Source organism: Oryctolagus cuniculus, chromosome 18 (assembly GCF_964237555.1).
Source record: "Oryctolagus cuniculus chromosome 18, mOryCun1.1, whole genome shotgun sequence".
Classification (NCBI taxonomy): domain Eukaryota; kingdom Metazoa; phylum Chordata; class Mammalia; order Lagomorpha; family Leporidae; genus Oryctolagus; species Oryctolagus cuniculus.
In genome coordinates this window covers 487,565-503,834 of record NC_091449.1, presented here as the reverse complement: position 1 = coordinate 503,834, position 16,270 = coordinate 487,565, and the positions used below count along the sequence as shown (strand labels likewise).

The window sequence follows — 16,270 nt, the reverse complement described above, 5'->3', positions numbered from 1 at the left end:
TTCCAACTTCTTGGTTTACTCCCAGATGGCCAACAATGGGCCCAGCGCTGGGCCAAGGCTGAACCCAAGAACCAGGAGCTTCATCCAGGTCTCCCACATGGGTGACAGGGACCCAAGTATTTGGGGCCATCTTCTGCTGCTTTTCCCAGGCCTTTAGCAGGAGCTGGATGGGAAGTGGAACAGCCAAGACATGCACTGGCGCCCACATGGATGTCGGCATCACAGGCAGCAGCATTACATGCTGTGGCACAACACCAGCCCTCTTTATGCCGGGGTTCAGCATTTGTGGAATCTGCATTGATCAGAGTCTCAGAGACCAAAAAGGCATCTCTCCCTCCCTTTCCTCCCTCCCTCCCTCTAAATAACAATTTCTAAAAAAATAATCCAGTGCAGGGGCCGGCGCTGTGCCGCAGAGGGTTAAAGCCCCAGCCTGCATGCACTGGCGTCCCATATGGGCACAGGTTTGAGTCCTGGCTGCTCCACCTCTGATGAAGCTCCTTTTGCCTGCACCCTCCACCTTGGATATTTGCGAGTTCCTCCACCTACCCTGCCTGTTGACTACAAATCTCCCCGTTGTCTCTGCTGTATTCGGGAATTCAATCTCTCTGCCCTGCTGCAATCATCCTGAATAAAAATGTCCTTGCTATTTTAAACAAGCGTCCCTGACACCTCATCTGACTTTAAATGTGTGCTTGGAATTCTCTTCTGAACCAGTTGTAATATCTTACTGAGTCAATTTCTATGTTGCCTCCATACTTCCAAATCACACTACCCTCCAAGGATACATTGTCGGGATGGGACTTTGGCCTAGTAGTTCAGATGTCCTGCTAAAACGCTGAAGTCCACATGAGTGCCCAGGTTTGCTTCTCAATCCTGCCCATAGCTACCTACTAACGCAGACCCCGGAGGGAGTGATTAATTGAGTTCATGCCACTCAGGCGGGAGAGCTGGGTTCCACGCTTCCAGCTTCAGCTCTGGTTGCTGCAGTAATTTTGGAAATAAACCAGCAGATGGAAGCTCGCGTTCTCTCTCTCCCCCCCGCCCTTCCTTCCCTCCTTTCCTTCCTCAAATAAAAATTTCTAAAAAATAATACATTGAGGGGCCAGCGCTATGCCACAGAGGGTTAAAGCCCCAGCCTGCAGCATTGGCATCCATATGAGCACTGGTTCGAGTCCTGGCTGCTCCACTTCCAATCCAGCTCTCTACTATGGCCTGGGAAAGCAGTAGAAGATGACCCAAGTCCTCAGGCCCCTGCACTCACATGGGAAACGTGGAAGAAGCTCCTGGCTCCGGGCTTCAGATTGACTCAGCTCCGGCTGTTGCAGCCATCTAGGGAATGAACCAGCAGATTGAAGACCTCTCTCTCTGTAACTCATTCAAATAAATAAAATAAATCTTATAAAAAATACATTGATAAACCAACAACCATTTATTATGTAACTAGACTATGTCAGTGACAAAAAAGTTAATAATTATGTCACAAGATATAATGTAGAATTTTAAGTTTCACAAAAATATAATTACACAAATCACCTTATTAAGATATAATAGAGCTGTTCATTTAATATTAACATTTTCTATACTGAAAATTATGTCAAACAATTTTGTGGTTTTGGTATTTTAGGGAAGTTCTAGAATCCCATGTCCTTATTAGAAATAAGCATCTTGGGGCCGGCGCTGTGGTACAGCAGGTTAAAGCCCTGGCCTGCAGTGCCAGCATCCCATATGGGCGCTGGTTCTAGTCCCAGCTGCTCTTCTTCCGATCCAGCTCTCTGCTATGGCCTGAGAAAGCAGTGGAAGACGGCCCAGCTGGGCTCTACCACCTGGGAAGGCTTGCTGCCCTCCTGGCACTCTACACGCTGCTCTGTACCGCCTGGTATTGCCTCAGTGACCTCAGTTATGGATCTCCCCGCCCCCAACCAAGTCTGCTGACCACTTTGTGCCAGCCATGATACCATAATTCCAGATGACCCCATGCAGATTTAAAGGAAGTCATCCTTTTAAATTATAGCATTATTACCACTAAAATCATTCATGACAGCCAAGTCCACTGGACGTCAGCACTGGAGCAGCATGAAGCAGCTGCCCCTCTTGCTGGCGCTTCTCCCTTTGAATTTCCCCAGTATCTGCATAGACGCCGTTGCAAGCTGGTACAACACTGGAACAACCACGGTCCCTGGCCCTGCTAATCAAGCTACTAAATACAGAGCTGCCTCAGCCGGTACAGGTAGCAGACACGCCACAGCGTCACCTGACACACGGCACTGCTGGACTGCAGAGATTTACTCAGAGACAGAGTGATTGTTCGTTTCTTTCGGTAGTCTTCCTTCAACTAGTCTTAAAGGCTTCCACTGATGAGTGCCACGTAGTTATTGGAAATCTCAATGCTCAAATTCCCCACCACCAAGGCTCTAATACTGAACATAACTGAATTATGACTACCGTGCCATGGTGGAGCTGGCCAATATGTTTTATTCGGTACCTCTTACCAACTGGTCACAGCCTCAATTCTTTACCTTGGAAGGAAGCCAATATACATCCACCCAGTTGCTCGTGTGTTATTTAAACAACCCAGTCCTTGCCCACAGTTTGTGTCATCAGACCTGGACACGGTCCCCTTGAAGGCCTTCTCGCTGCTGGCACTACACAGACGATGCTGTGATTGGGGACCCTGGGAGGAGAAGTCAAAGAGGATGTCCTTACCCTGACACACAGGGCTGAGCCAACGCTTTACACAGAACAGAACCCAAGGCACAGCAACCTCCATTTTATTCCTGGGCGACGGCTGCCAGATCTCTCTCACAGTTAAGTATCGGCTTTTACGATTTAGTCTCAATACCTGCTAAGCCTCTTCATGTTCTGGCAAGAGCAAGAGACATTCAGTCATTTGATCAAGCCACTCACAAGCTACCACCTTCCTTGGGATGCACCCCATTCAGCAACAGGCACTAGAATGAACTCAGCGGGCTGTCCAGCAATCCAAGCTGCTGCTTCTATCAGAGCTGATTTTGGACTGGAGGCATCGGCTACCCTACTACCCTCCTGGGGTGCCTGGACTAAACCAGTCATGGTCAGAAATGGCTCCCTGGAGCCTGCCTCAGCAGAGCACCAAACAGTAGCTGCCTGCTGGGCCCTGATGGAGGCCAGCTGATGACCCTCCACACCTGATTCCCACCTTGCCATAGGGAAGATTTCTGCCTGCAGCGGTGGCTCAGTTCGGCTCAGCTTGGCTCAGCTCGGCTCAGCTTGGCTCGGCTCAGCCACGGAAGCTTCCAGAATGGGTTAAACCTCACAACAGGGTCTTTCCAAACTCCAGGGGGACGTGGCATCTCCCTTGCCCAGGGTCCTAGAGAAGCTGGTGTTGGGGCCCCCCATCGCCTCCTCCTCTGACAAAATGGGAAGTCCCTAGAAGTCATTATAATTAAACTTGAAATTAATCAAGTTCAAGAGAGTGGTTCGTGTTTATTGTTAGGAACATTAAACAGGTTCCAAGCGCAGCCTTTTACCGCTTGTAAGTTTGTTTTGGGTCTTGGTACTTTCACGCGGTGATTCTCTCTGTGAGTTCACTGAGCTATTTATTTCAATGTGTAGGCTGAAGCTTTTCATCGCTTCGTGAGCTTTGTGCCTGCTCAGTCCAAGCTGCCATCTTGGGCCCAGACAACTACAGGAGCTCACACACTGGTCTTCTGTAGTTGTCTTGTGTCTGTTAACCGCACAACAGCCAGAGGGATCTTTTGAAAAATAAAAAATATTTTTTCTCTGCTAGTAACAGCTGCTCAGTGATTCTCAGTGCCCTAGACACACAGCCTTCATGCAAAGTTCAGTCAGCTCGACTGGCCCAGGGACAAGTCAGGCCTCCCGATGTGCGTTCTGAACAGATTCAGGCCTGGACCCAATCTCTGCCAAATAAAAAACAAAATTGAGCTTAGGTAAGGAAGAGGGAGAGGATACGGCAGGAATTAGAAAAACTCTCTGATCATGAGATCTACAAGTTTCTCAATGGTCAGGCAGAAAATAATTTTCCTTCACAAGGGAGGAGCCCACAGCACAAAGAACCAGGTATGGGAGGCTGAGAATCGTGCCCGGCCACACCTGGCCCACGAGGTGCCGTGCAGTTAGTCCGTCCTACAGAGAGTGTGCTCTGCATTGCAGGGCCTGTTTAACCCTAGAGGTGAGTCAAATTTCAGAGGCTTGTGGGGAGAAACTGCTCGGTCAAGTTAGCAGGCATTTTATTCTGATTCTCCATGTGGACATAGCTTAATTATTTGAGACAAAAAGTGGGAATTTGGCGTCTGTATCTGCTATCATTTTAGGTTAAAAAAATGGGAGGGGTTATTGTGAGTCCCGTGTGCCTCGGTGCAGGCAGACCCTTGGCAGTGAGCCATTTCCCGCATCACAGAAGTTCGGGAGAGTCCTTAAACATCGCTGTTCTCAGCAGTTCAGGATAATGTCTTTCATCCCAAGCCCTCTGAAAGGTATACTGCGGCTGCCCCTCGGGCCACAGGAAGCTTGGACTAATATCTCACCCTATGGTGTCTACTGAGTCCCTGACAGTCTTGCTTAGGTCTTACCCAAGCTGGATCCATAAAAACCCCAAGCCCAGCTGGCTTTCTTCTGGAGGCAGAAGTACTGTGCCCCCAAGATGACAAGAATCTCCAGAGTACTGGCAATAAGTACAAATTGCTGGATTTAGACAATCTGGTTTAGGACCAGAGGTCTATATTTCCAGAAGTCTCCAAACGGGGCCAGCACTGTGGCACAGTGTGTTAATGGCCTGGCATGAAGTGCTGGTATCCTATATGGGCGCCGGTTCAAGAGCTGGCTGCTCCACTTCCAATCCAGCTCTCTGCTATGGCCTGGGAAAGCAGTAGAAGATGGCTCAAGTCCTTGGGCCCTGCACCCATATGGGAAACCCGGAGGAAGCTCCTGGCTCCTGATCAGCACAGTTCCGACCATTGCGGCCAATTGGGGAGTGAACCAGCAGATGGATGACACCCCCCCCCGCCCCGCCTCTCCTCTCTGTGTAATAAATCTTTTTTTTTTTTTTTTGACAGGCAGAGTGGACAGTGAGAGAGAGAGACAGAGAGAAAGGTCTTCCTTTTGCCGTTGGTTCACCTTCCAATGGCCACCGCAGCCGGCACATCACGCTGATCCGAAGGCAGGAGCCAGGTGCTTCTGGTCTCCCATGGGGTGCAGGGCCCAAGCACTTGGGCCATCCTCCACTGCACTCCCTGGCCACAGCAGAGAGCTGGCCTAGAAGAGGGGCAACCGGGACAGAATCCGACACCCCGACCAGGACTAGAACCTGGTGTGCCGGCGCCGCAAGGCGGAGGACTAGCCTATTGAGCCACGGCGCCGACCCCTGTGTAATAAATCTTTAAAAAAAAAAAAAAAGATAAGTCTCCAAACGATTTTTAGAATCAATAGTTTGGAGAACACTTTCAAGCTTGGAGATTTCTGGCTGGAAAATCTGAGTTTACCTGTGAGTCAGTTCTCCACCCAGGGTACTCCCTCTCCCCTTTGTGGCACACATCTTCCCAGACTCCTCCCTTTCCCACCCCCAAGAAGACTCACCCTGAGTGCAGGACTCCCCATTAAACACTGCTTACTCCATCTGCAGAGGGAGTCTTGTCTGTGACATCACAAGACTGGGAGGTGCCAGGGTAGACAAACCAGCTTCTGCTGAGGCAGCCAGAATGAACCCTGACCCTCACAGCTTGAAGACTGAGCTTACAGACACCCCCACCACCACCTCCCAGTACCACCTGGGTCTTCCTCCCCTCCCTCCTCTGTCCACAGGCCAGGCTCACTTGCTTATTGTACAGGTTAACTACTGGATCCCTCCGCTGCTTGACAATCTGCCTAGAATCGCAGACCCCTCTCTTTGTAGCCCCTTACTCAACAGTCAGCTCATCTCCTCCTCAGAGCCAAGAGGCCCAGGAAGGGGAGAACGCATGGCCCCTGACCAAATAAGGTCAGGCTGCTGAGAAGTACAATGAAAAACCACATCCACCCACCCTACTTCATGTCCCCAGCGTCTTGGGTGGCAGGTGCTGTGCTGGGCACTGGGGACAGAGCACAGACGGGACCAATGAGGTCCCAAGACTTACAATGTTGGAGGAAGGAGCAGAAAATAAAAGGCGGAAAGTTAGCAAAGTGGTGATAATCAGTGACCTATGCTATGGAAAGGAATTTTACAAGGGCAATGAGATGAAAGGGGGGAGGAGCCCACACTGGCCAGAGGCCTGGGAGGATCACGGAGAAGGTGAAGGGCCAGCCATGCCAAGTGTTAGGAGAGATTTAAGTGAAAGTTGTGTTATTCCTCTACTGGCTTCCCGCACTTTCACGTTTCTGTCATGAATGATTTCCTTTCTGCCTAAAGAACTTCTAGTATTTCTTTTAGTGCAGGTCCACTGGTACAAATGTCCCCACTTTGGCTCATCTGAATGTCTTTATCTCATCTTCATTTTTTAAAGGATACTTTCGGTGAGTGAATACTAAATTGACATTTATTTTATTTCAGCTCTGTAATCGCCCCACTGTCTCTGGATTCCATCCACTTCCTCATGAAGTCAGCTGTCCAGTGGCATTGTTTCTCTAAGTTAATGTTTTTTTTTTCTCCTTTGGCAGTTTGCAAGGGGTTCTCATTGCTCCAGTTTTTAGCAGCATGTCCATGACCTGACTTGGCATTTTTTTCTTATTTGTTACTTGCTATTGTTGATTTCTTTCATAAATTTGTAGATATTTCCAACAGTTATCTCATCACATGTTGCTTATGAGGCAGGCTCTTTAGGTTTGGCTGTTCTCTTCAAAGTCTCGTTTTTCTGAGGGCTCCCACTTCTTCCAATTTCAGGGGTCAGCATTGTGGCACAGTAGGTTAAGCCACCACCTGCAATCCTGGCATCCCACTGGTTTGAGCCCTCACTTTTTTTAAAGATTTATTTATTTATTTATTTATTTACTTGAAAGGCAGAGTTACAGAGAGAGAGAGAGGGAGAGGGAGAGAGAGAGGGAGAGGGAGAGGGAGAGACAAAGATCTCCCATCTGCTGGTTCTCAAATGGCCACAATAGCTGGAGCTGAGCCCATCTGAGCCAGGAGCCAGGAGCTTCTTCTGGGCCAGGCCAAAGTCAGGAGACTAAAACTCCATCCATGTCTCCTACATGGGTTGCAGGGGCCCTGGGACTTGGGCCATCCTCAACTCTAAGAAGCATATTTTTTTAAGATTTATTATTATTTGATAGGTAGAGTTAGAGGGAGAGGTTAAGATAGAAGTCACTCTTCCATCCACTAGCTCACTCCCTAAATGGCCACAATGGCTGGGGCTGGGCCAGGCCAAAGCCAGAAGCCTGAACTCCATCCAGGTCCTCGAGGTAGGCAGCAGGGACCCAAGTACTTGGGCCATCTTCTGCAGTTTTCCCAGGCACATTATCAGGAAGCTGGATCAGAAAAAGTGGAGCAGCCAGGACTCAAACCAGTGTCCAAATGGGATGCTGGGTTAGGGCTCCTGGGTTTAGCCTGGCCCAGCGCTGTCCATGGCAGTCATTTGGGGAGTGAATTAGCAGACGGAAGATCAATCTCCCTCCTTCCCTCTCTCTCCCTGTAGCTCTTTCCTTCAAATAAATAAATCTTATCAAAAAAATCTTCCAATTCTACTACCATCACCTCTTTCACACGCTGCCCTGAGTCTCTGAAACACAAGTCCCCTCTGCTTACATCAAGATCACATTGTTGATGATGTCACTTCTTGCTGTCTTGTATTCTAAACTGCAAGCTTCCAGGTTACCCAGTCGGCTGCTCCCTCTTCATGGGCCAGTCTTTCCATAGGATCTCATCATTCTGTGGGCATTGTACTCTCTTCCTTTCTCACAGCTGTGTATTTCCTTATGTATTCTCCATTTTCTTTCTCCTCAGAGTATTTTCCACATCATATGGTTTCTTGTCTACCCTCACTAACCTCTCAACTGCATGGAACCAAGGGCAGTATTTTGTTGCTAGCGTCCCAGAGCCTTGCACAGTGCCTGGCACACAGCAGGCATTCCATAGTATCCACTGAACGGATGAACAGACGAATGACCTCCGCCCTCCCTCTGTCCCTCCCAACACAGTCATGGAAATGGGGTCCCTCCTCAGGTTCTTTCAGAAGCCAGCCCCAAGGACAGTGATGACTCAGAGGGGGTGACACTGGGAGGCAGTGTCCTCCCTCCGTGCCTTCCTCCTCGTGGCTCCCGCTGGGGTATGTCTCAGTCCTGGTGGGACGGTTGTGGAGTGGAAGCAGTAGCTAACAGAGCAGGACAGAGGACGGAAGGAGAGCAGGGAGGCGTGGATGGATCTTGCTTCCTGCCCCACCCCCACCCCCGCCCCTGCCCCACATGTTTCCCCTTCAGTCCCTTTTGGCCCCAGTCTTGCCCACCTATGGCTCTTTCCCCAGCTTCCTCCTCACTCTCCTCCTTAGCCACACCTCACTTTTTGCTGCCCTGATGGCATGGTGTCTAAAACCCAGAACTGAATCTCATCTCTCCTTACTAAATGACTTCTTGGGTCTCATGTTCTGAACTGAAAGTCCACGTTTTCTTTTTTTCTTAAAGTCACCCCAGTGCACTTGAAATGGGCAGCAGTTTCATTGCTAGTTTTTTGTGGGCAGCAATATGGAGTGGTTTCCCTGGAAGGCCCTCCCTGACTCCCCAGTGTGTGGTGCCCCAAGTGTCCCCAGCACACTTGTTCAGGCTGCTGCTGTGCTCACTGGTGCACCCAACAGCTACCTGTGAGAACCATTTCTCGAGGACACCCACAGAGCCTGGCACAGAGTCCAGGAATCAGTTCTGTTTTCTAATACACTAATCCTCTAGCACATTGTGGGGACCCATGGGTAGGCCTACCATGGGACCTCTGAGTTAAGGCTTGGCCTGGCAGCTGTGTTGCGTTTGCTAAAGCGGATGTTTTTAGTTTCAGTTGGGACGGTGCTTTCCACCGGATGTAACTGACTAAGAGGGACTTTCCAAAAAGGGTACAGAGTGTTGTAAACAACAAGATGGCACCGAGGACCACACGAAGAGCCTGCCCACCGCGTGACATCTCATTTGATTGGCCCAGGAGCACATGAACGCCGCGTGAACAGGCATCAGATTGGAGTGCTCCGTGCATGGACTTTAGCCCACTTCCGATTGATTGGATTTTGTATATAAGTTGTACACCGAGGAAGGAAGCTCTCTCTCTCTCTCTCTCTCTCTCTCTCTCTTTTCCTTCCTCCTTCCTTTCCCTCTACCTCTGTCGCTGTTATTTTCTTAATAAAAGTCTATGGAAGACCGATTAGCTGCGAGTAGCGTCGTTCCTTTGCGGGCAATGGAGCGATAAGTGGTTCCGTGACTCGGATCGCTTTAAGACTCACAGGGACAGGTAAGAAACGAAGGTAAGCGTGTGTACACATGGGAATGCAGGCAGTATAAAAGGAAAGGACAGAGACCACGGTACCGTCGGTGAAGACGGAAGAAAGAAAATATATAGCCGCCAAAGCGGGCTGTAAGAGACTTCTAATAGGCGGGGAGTTGTGAATGAACGCCGGATTCAAGGCGGAAGTTGTCTTTTGCAGTGATGGGTAACACTGCATCCACTACTAAGTTGCGCTTGCTGCTGAGCTGCTTGTTAAAGACCACGGGGACGCCCGTTAAGGCAGCTACGGTATGCGCATTCACTAGGGCCGTTGCCAAGGCATCACCGAGGTTCGTGGAAAATGGTGAATTAGATGAGCAACAGTGGCGGAGGGTAGGAAGGCAGCTGAGAGCAGCCGGAGAGTCAGTAGAAATTCTTATGTTGTGGCAGCTCATTGAGCAGGCGCTCCATGACCCCACGGAAAGACTAGGGCTTTTGCTTGATGAGGAGTGCGAGCTCTTAGAAAAGGCTCAGGAGGAGTCTTGGCATGGTAGTCAGTCCAGCCACTGTGGTAGTCGGCATGACGGGAAACCGACAGACAGAGACCCCCGAAAGGACAAACCACTTGACGGGAAAGAGGAGAATCCAGTGAGGGACCATCCCTCACCAAGTGCACCCCTGCACCCAAGAGAGCCATCTAGCTTATATCCTAGTTTGACTAGATTAGCAAATTTGTCCTTAGAAGACGACCCGCCACCGCGGTATGGTCCAGTGACCTTACCTAAATCAGCCCCTATTAGAGGGAGTTCCTTGGTGCAGCGGCAGCCAGATTCTGATGAGGAAGATGAGGAGGAGGAAACAGCTTGCTCTGGAGGACCTAAGACCCCTAAAAAGGGTAGATGTTATAATGCCCCAGATGGGGAGCAGTATCAGGAACCTGACCATGTGTTCCCAGTAATTCAGGACAACAAGGTAATCGGGGTTGGACCCCAATGGACCGTAAATTATTGAAGGAATTACAACAGGCAGTACAGCTGTATGGCCCCCATGCTAATTTTACACAAGCAGTTTTAGAAAATATAGGAACTCAGGGCCTGGTTCCGGATGACTGGAGAAATTTAGCGAAAGCAGTGTTGGGTGGTGGAGACTTCCTCTTGTGGTCTGCTGCGTACAGGGAACTAGCTTGGGAACAAGCCAAGCAGAACCACAGGGCCGGGAATGCAGCTTGGAATGAGGACATGCTAAATGGGGAAGGAGCCTTTAATGATACCGATGCCCAAGCAAGTGCTCCCATAGCAGTACTGCTGCAAATTAGAGAATTGGCGAGAAGAGCATGGAAAGTTAATCCAAGAAAGGGTGAGATTAGGCACAGTCTAACAAAGATTGTGCAGGGCCCCGCGAAGCCTTATGCAGACTTTGTCAATGGATTAATGGGCAACCCATGGGGGCACTGCAGCCAGGCCTGCCAGTACCAACCATGATCCCCAAGGATTGGCCTTTGATTGTAATTGATCTTAAGGATTGTTTTTTTAGTATACTGTTACATAAAAAGGATACCCAAAGATTTGCATTTACTGTGCCTGCCATAAATCATAAAAGTCCAAATAAAAGTTATGAGTGGAGAGTCCTCCCTCAAGGCATGGCCAATAGTCCCACTTTATGCCAATTATATGTGTCACAAGCCATAGAGCCTGCTCGTCAACATGCAGAAGTAAAAATCTTCCATTATATGGACGATCTATTGTTAACATCTGCTAGGGAAGATCAATTGGAAGCAGTGTTTACAACATTAAGCTCATACCCACAGGAGGCAGGATTACAAATAGCGCCAGAAAAGGTTCAAAAGGACACAGTAGTTCAGTACCTAGGACTTAGGCTGACACCAACAAATGTGGCCCCTTTGGAATTTACCATTGCAACAACAGGACTAAAAACCTTAAATGATTTTCAAAACTTATGCAGAAATTTAAATTGGATACGACCTTATTGTAAATTGACCACTGAGGAAATGCTTCCACTGTTCAAAATTTTAGAGGGTGATTCACAACTTACTTCACCACGAGAGCTGACTCCAGAGGCAGCTGCAGTTTTACAAAAAGTTGAGACACGTCTTAAGGCTACCCAAATGCAAAGATGTGATTCATCAAGGCCTTTAGAGATTTTAGTGTTTGTGGAACAGTTGTACCCCTTTGCAGTAATTTGGCAAGGAGGCCCTTTACTGTCTGTTTACCCGCATTCACATTTACCTCGAGTGCTGTACACTCAGGGTTCAGCCGTTGCAGATTTGATACTAACCACAATAAAAAAGACAATAGAGATTTCAGGGAAACATCCTGTACGATGTGTCATACCTTTTTGCAAAGAGGCCGTGGAAGCGTGGACAAGAGAGAATTGTGCGTGGGCATATGTAATTCTAGTATTACAAATAGAGATCAATAATCATTACCCAAATCATCCTTTTGTTACGTTTTGCATGCACATTCCAATCGTGCAGGTACAGAAGGTGCATAAGCATCCAATAGAAGGGGCCCCCACAGTATTTACTTATGGGGCAAAGGGGGGAACTGGAGCCGCAATTATTGGCGATCAGCGATATTTTGTGTTGACTGCGTCCCCCTCTCCCCAGCATGCAGAGCTAGCCATCATTGCAACTGTATTACGAAAAGAAAAAGGTCCCTTAAATGTGTTATCGGATAGTGCTTATGTGGTTAATGTAGTGAAATTGTTGGATGAAGCATGCAGTATTTCCAGATTGTCCACGATATATGCCTACTTAATGGAAATTCAAAAATTGTTAATACAAAGGCATCATCCTATATTTATAGGACATATAAGAGCACATTCGAATTTACTGGGACCACTTAGCCAGGGCAATATGCTAGCTGATCATTACTCGCGCTTTTTGCTTGCCTGCACTGTTATTGATCAGGCCAAAGAGTACCATTCTAAATGGCATGTAAACAGTACCACCTTAAGCATGAAGTATAACATTCCCCGTGGGCGAGCTGAGGATACTATAAAATCTTGTGAGAAGTGTGTAGTTTCCATGGTTCCCAGAATTCCAACAGGCGCCAACCCCCGCGGCCTTAAGCTGTGTCACATTTGGCAGATGGATGTTACTCATATTCCTTCTTTTGGACGGCAAAGTTATGTTCATGTGATGGTGGACACGTATTCAGGCGTGGTTATGGCCACAGCCCTGGATAAAGAAGGCATGCAACAAGTTATTCAATATTGTTTGCAGTCCTTTGCAGCCTGGGGAGTTCCTTAAGTCATTAAAACTGATAATGGACCAGCCTACACGTCAGCTCGCTTTGCTACCTTTTTAAAGGAATTTGGCATTGTACATCTCACTGGCATACCCTATAATCCTCAAGGCCAGGCCGTTGTGGAACGTTCTCATGTGTATTTAAAGAAATTAATTAATAAACAAAAAGGGGGAATAGGGGAATATGCGGTATCCAATAAAGATGCCTTGGCTTTAGCATTATATACTATAAATTTTTTGAATAAGAAGAAAAATGGCAAAACTCCAGCGGAAATACACACTCAAGTAATGGATAAAGAATCAGTACAATGGATTATGTGGAAAGATTTGCAGGATAATCAGTGGAAAGGCCCGTTCCCTTTATTAAGAAGGGTACGAGGAGCTGTTTGTTTCTTCCCACAGGGAGCTGCACAACCCATTTGGATGCCAGAAAGAAGAGTCCAACTTCTGACGGGAAATTGTGTCGATCAACAACCCCCGGAAGAAACAGTGGACGAGGCCCAAGGCCCAAATATAGCAGAGAGCAAGCGAAGGTTATGAAGCGATTGCTACTTGTGCTTTTGTTAGTTCTGTTTTTGGCTTGTGTTGGTGGCTTATTGGGAGTATTGATTGACTGTTTACTGCTGATAATTGCGATTCATAATAATAGGACCAATCATGCTACTTAGAATTCTTTGCATTATAATATTTAGCAGTGTTGTCATATGTCAGGATCAGGGAGTGTATTGGGGCCTGCTCAGAGCCCTACCCTGGCCCATGCCTTTGTCGAATACCTCTAAATATTTGCCCATAATTTTTGCTGATAATATGTCTGTTTCCATATTTGGAGTTGCCAGCCTAGATAAGCCCCTGTCTGAAACTGGTGTCTTAAATCTTTCTATTGCTTTGGAAGGCTCCTTCTGCTTTGAGATTTTGCCGGGCAGAGACGAGGTGAACTATACCTCCCCGTGCATTACGTTAACTAACCAATCCTCGGGCTGGCTCGACAACCCAAACAAGCATAAGGGCAGTTTTGCTGCCTTTACATCAGGTTCTTTCCCTACGGAATGTTTCTGGTGCTCAGAGGAGTTGCCGGTCATACCCATTAGACAAATACTGCCGGCCTGTAGAGATTGGACCAGTTTGAATCGACCCCGCCTTACTTCCTGCCAAAGTGGCCGCCTACATACCTGGTTGGCACCAGGAGTGGCTATGCCATCCTATGCTAGCTTTGTGGGCCATCGCTGGATTAATTTGACCGAGTTTATGAACATGACCTTCAATCACTCCTGTAGATCCTATGCGGATCTTAATGGTGATAGTGTTAATATTAGTGTTAGTTCTGAAGAACCTTAAAAATCAAACCAAGATGGAGTGACTTAAGCTAACACTATTAAAAACAAGAAGTCACCTTTGCCCCAAATAAAATTAAAGTTTAAAAATTATAGCCCTAAACTTTTTCCCCCAAAGCTAAAATTAGGTGCAGCTACAAAAATAAGGGACCCTATGCTTAGCTAGCTGCGACACTTGTGCCTGGCTGTGCTAAGACCTAACCCAGTTTGTATGCCTCCTAATACTCAAATAACAGTGTGGGAAGCGGGACGCTGCTCTCCCTCCAGGGGAACGAAGGGAGCGAGATGTCGTCCCCCTCAGGGTGAACAAGATGACGCTGACAGGGAAAGGAACTGCTGAAGAAGTAAACAACAAAATGGCAACGAGGTGCATGCCTCCCATGTGATCCCGTAGCTGATTGGATAGAAGATGCATGCCTTTCACATGATCAGTTCACGGATTGGACTGCTGTGTGCATGACCTCCCATGTGACCCTGTAGCTGATTGGATAGAAGACGCATGCCTTTCACATGATCAGCTCACGGATTGGACTGCTGTGTGCATGCCTCCCATGTGATCCCGTAGCTCATTGGATAGAAGACGCATGCCTTTCACATGATCAGCTCACGGATTGGACTGCTGTGTGCATGACCTCCCATGTGATCCCGTAGCTGATTGGATAGAAGACGCATGCCTTTCACATGATCAGCTCACGGATTGGACTGCTGTGTGCATGCCTCCCATGTGATCCCGTAGCTGATTGGATAGAAGACGCATGCCCTTCACATGATCAGCTCACGGACTGGACTGCTGTGTCCATGGACACTATAGTGCTTTTGATTGGTCGCTGCAGGTATATAAACCATGTGGCTTTGTGCTGGGGGTGCTCTCTGGACTCCCGAGTTCAGGAAGCCCGTCTGCGCAGACACTGAATAAATCCTCTTGCTTTTTGCATCAGCTGGTCTGGACTCTGAGTCTTTGGGGTGTGCCTCTCGACGTGTTAGCATCCTCACACAGAGGGTCTAACAGTTCTGCTCCTTTTCCTCCTAATCCTTTTAATTTCCCTTGTCTCCATGCTTCAACCCAGTGTCCTGTGGATCAATCGAACCTTTAAGCCAGTGCCCGAGATGGGTAATGGGTGGGATCCCATAATTGCCTGCAATAGTGTTGGTGCATGCACTGACTTATCCCCACTTATGTTTTTGAAGGGTTGGTTCTGGTCCAGTAGCTCGTGGGCCGAGGATGATGACACTATCACTCTTCACCATACTTATAAATCTGAGACTTATTCGGCTCAGGCATGCGTCGAGCCACCTTTCCTTTGGTATGTTGTGACAAAGTGAATAATACCTGCACTGCCGGGAGCCTTACTCAATGTTGGGATGGTAACTCGGTGGGGGTAATTATGCGCGTCCCCACCTGGATTCCGGTCCCAATTAGGGCAGGGCCTAAAGACTTTGCAGTGATCCTGCAAAGTCATAGAGACTTTCCATCACTGCAGGTTTGGTGGCCGCCATCACAGCGGCCGTGGTGGCGAGCGCAGCCGCAGTCACCTTGGCAGTTACCCAAGTTAGTTCAACAAATCAACAATATTTCGGCGCAGACAGCAGTTGCTTTGCAACAACAGGAGCAACTGGACGAAAGTCTCAAAACGGGGATCTTACTGGTCAACCAAAGAGTAGATGTCCTCCAGGAGGAATTGAATCTGTTAGCATCGGTCATGGGGGCACCCTGTTTGGTTCAATCTGTCTCCGTTTGCATGCTGCCTTTTCCTTATGACCAACATTCTTCACTTGCTAACATGTCCCGCCAATTAGGGCATATGATTAATACCACCTGGAGCAGCAATTTTACGATGTTACTACAACGCTTACGAACTAGCATTTGGGTACTTAACAATACCAGGGCTCCAGTTGAAGTTTGGATTTCCAGCACCTGGTCCACAGTTAAAGAATGGGTCGCCATCAGTTGTTTGTTCATAATGGTACTATTGGGCCTCATCCTCAACGCCAAACAGATTAGAACCTTAGCACTCCGTCAGCAGTGTGCCAACCTGGTAATCCGACAGGCCATGCTAGCCACCTTACGATCTCACCCCAATAAGGAAGTATGGCTTAGCATGATGGAGTGGTAGTCAAAGACGGGTAAGCACCTGCGGGCAACCCTAGCGACCTAAGACAGAGGACAGGACATGCCTCCTGCATCCTCGATGATGGGTAAGCAGAGTATGTGCCATGGGGCACCTAAGACAGGCACGTCTCCATGCCATTTATTATAATAAAGAAGGGGGAGATGTGGGGACCCATGGGTAGGCCTACCATGGG

General features: G+C 48.2%; 1 protein-coding gene across 3 annotated transcripts in view; it reads right to left on the bottom strand.

The window, feature by feature from the left end:
• The window catches only part of C18H19orf18 (chromosome 18 C19orf18 homolog), a 28,537-nt gene extending 20,201 nt beyond the window's left edge, over nt 1–8,336 (bottom strand). Inside the window, exon 1 of one of the 3 annotated variants that reach the window (XM_070063382.1) lies at nt 5,575–8,336. The gene's annotated coding sequence lies outside the window, so the exon portion shown is untranslated. Of the gene's footprint in view, nt 1–2,703; nt 2,970–5,480; nt 5,551–5,574 lie in introns of those variants that run through there. The other 2 variants (XM_070063381.1, XM_070063380.1) reach the window with 2 other exon arrangements.
• Nucleotides 8,337–16,270: the final 7,934 nt, after the last annotated feature.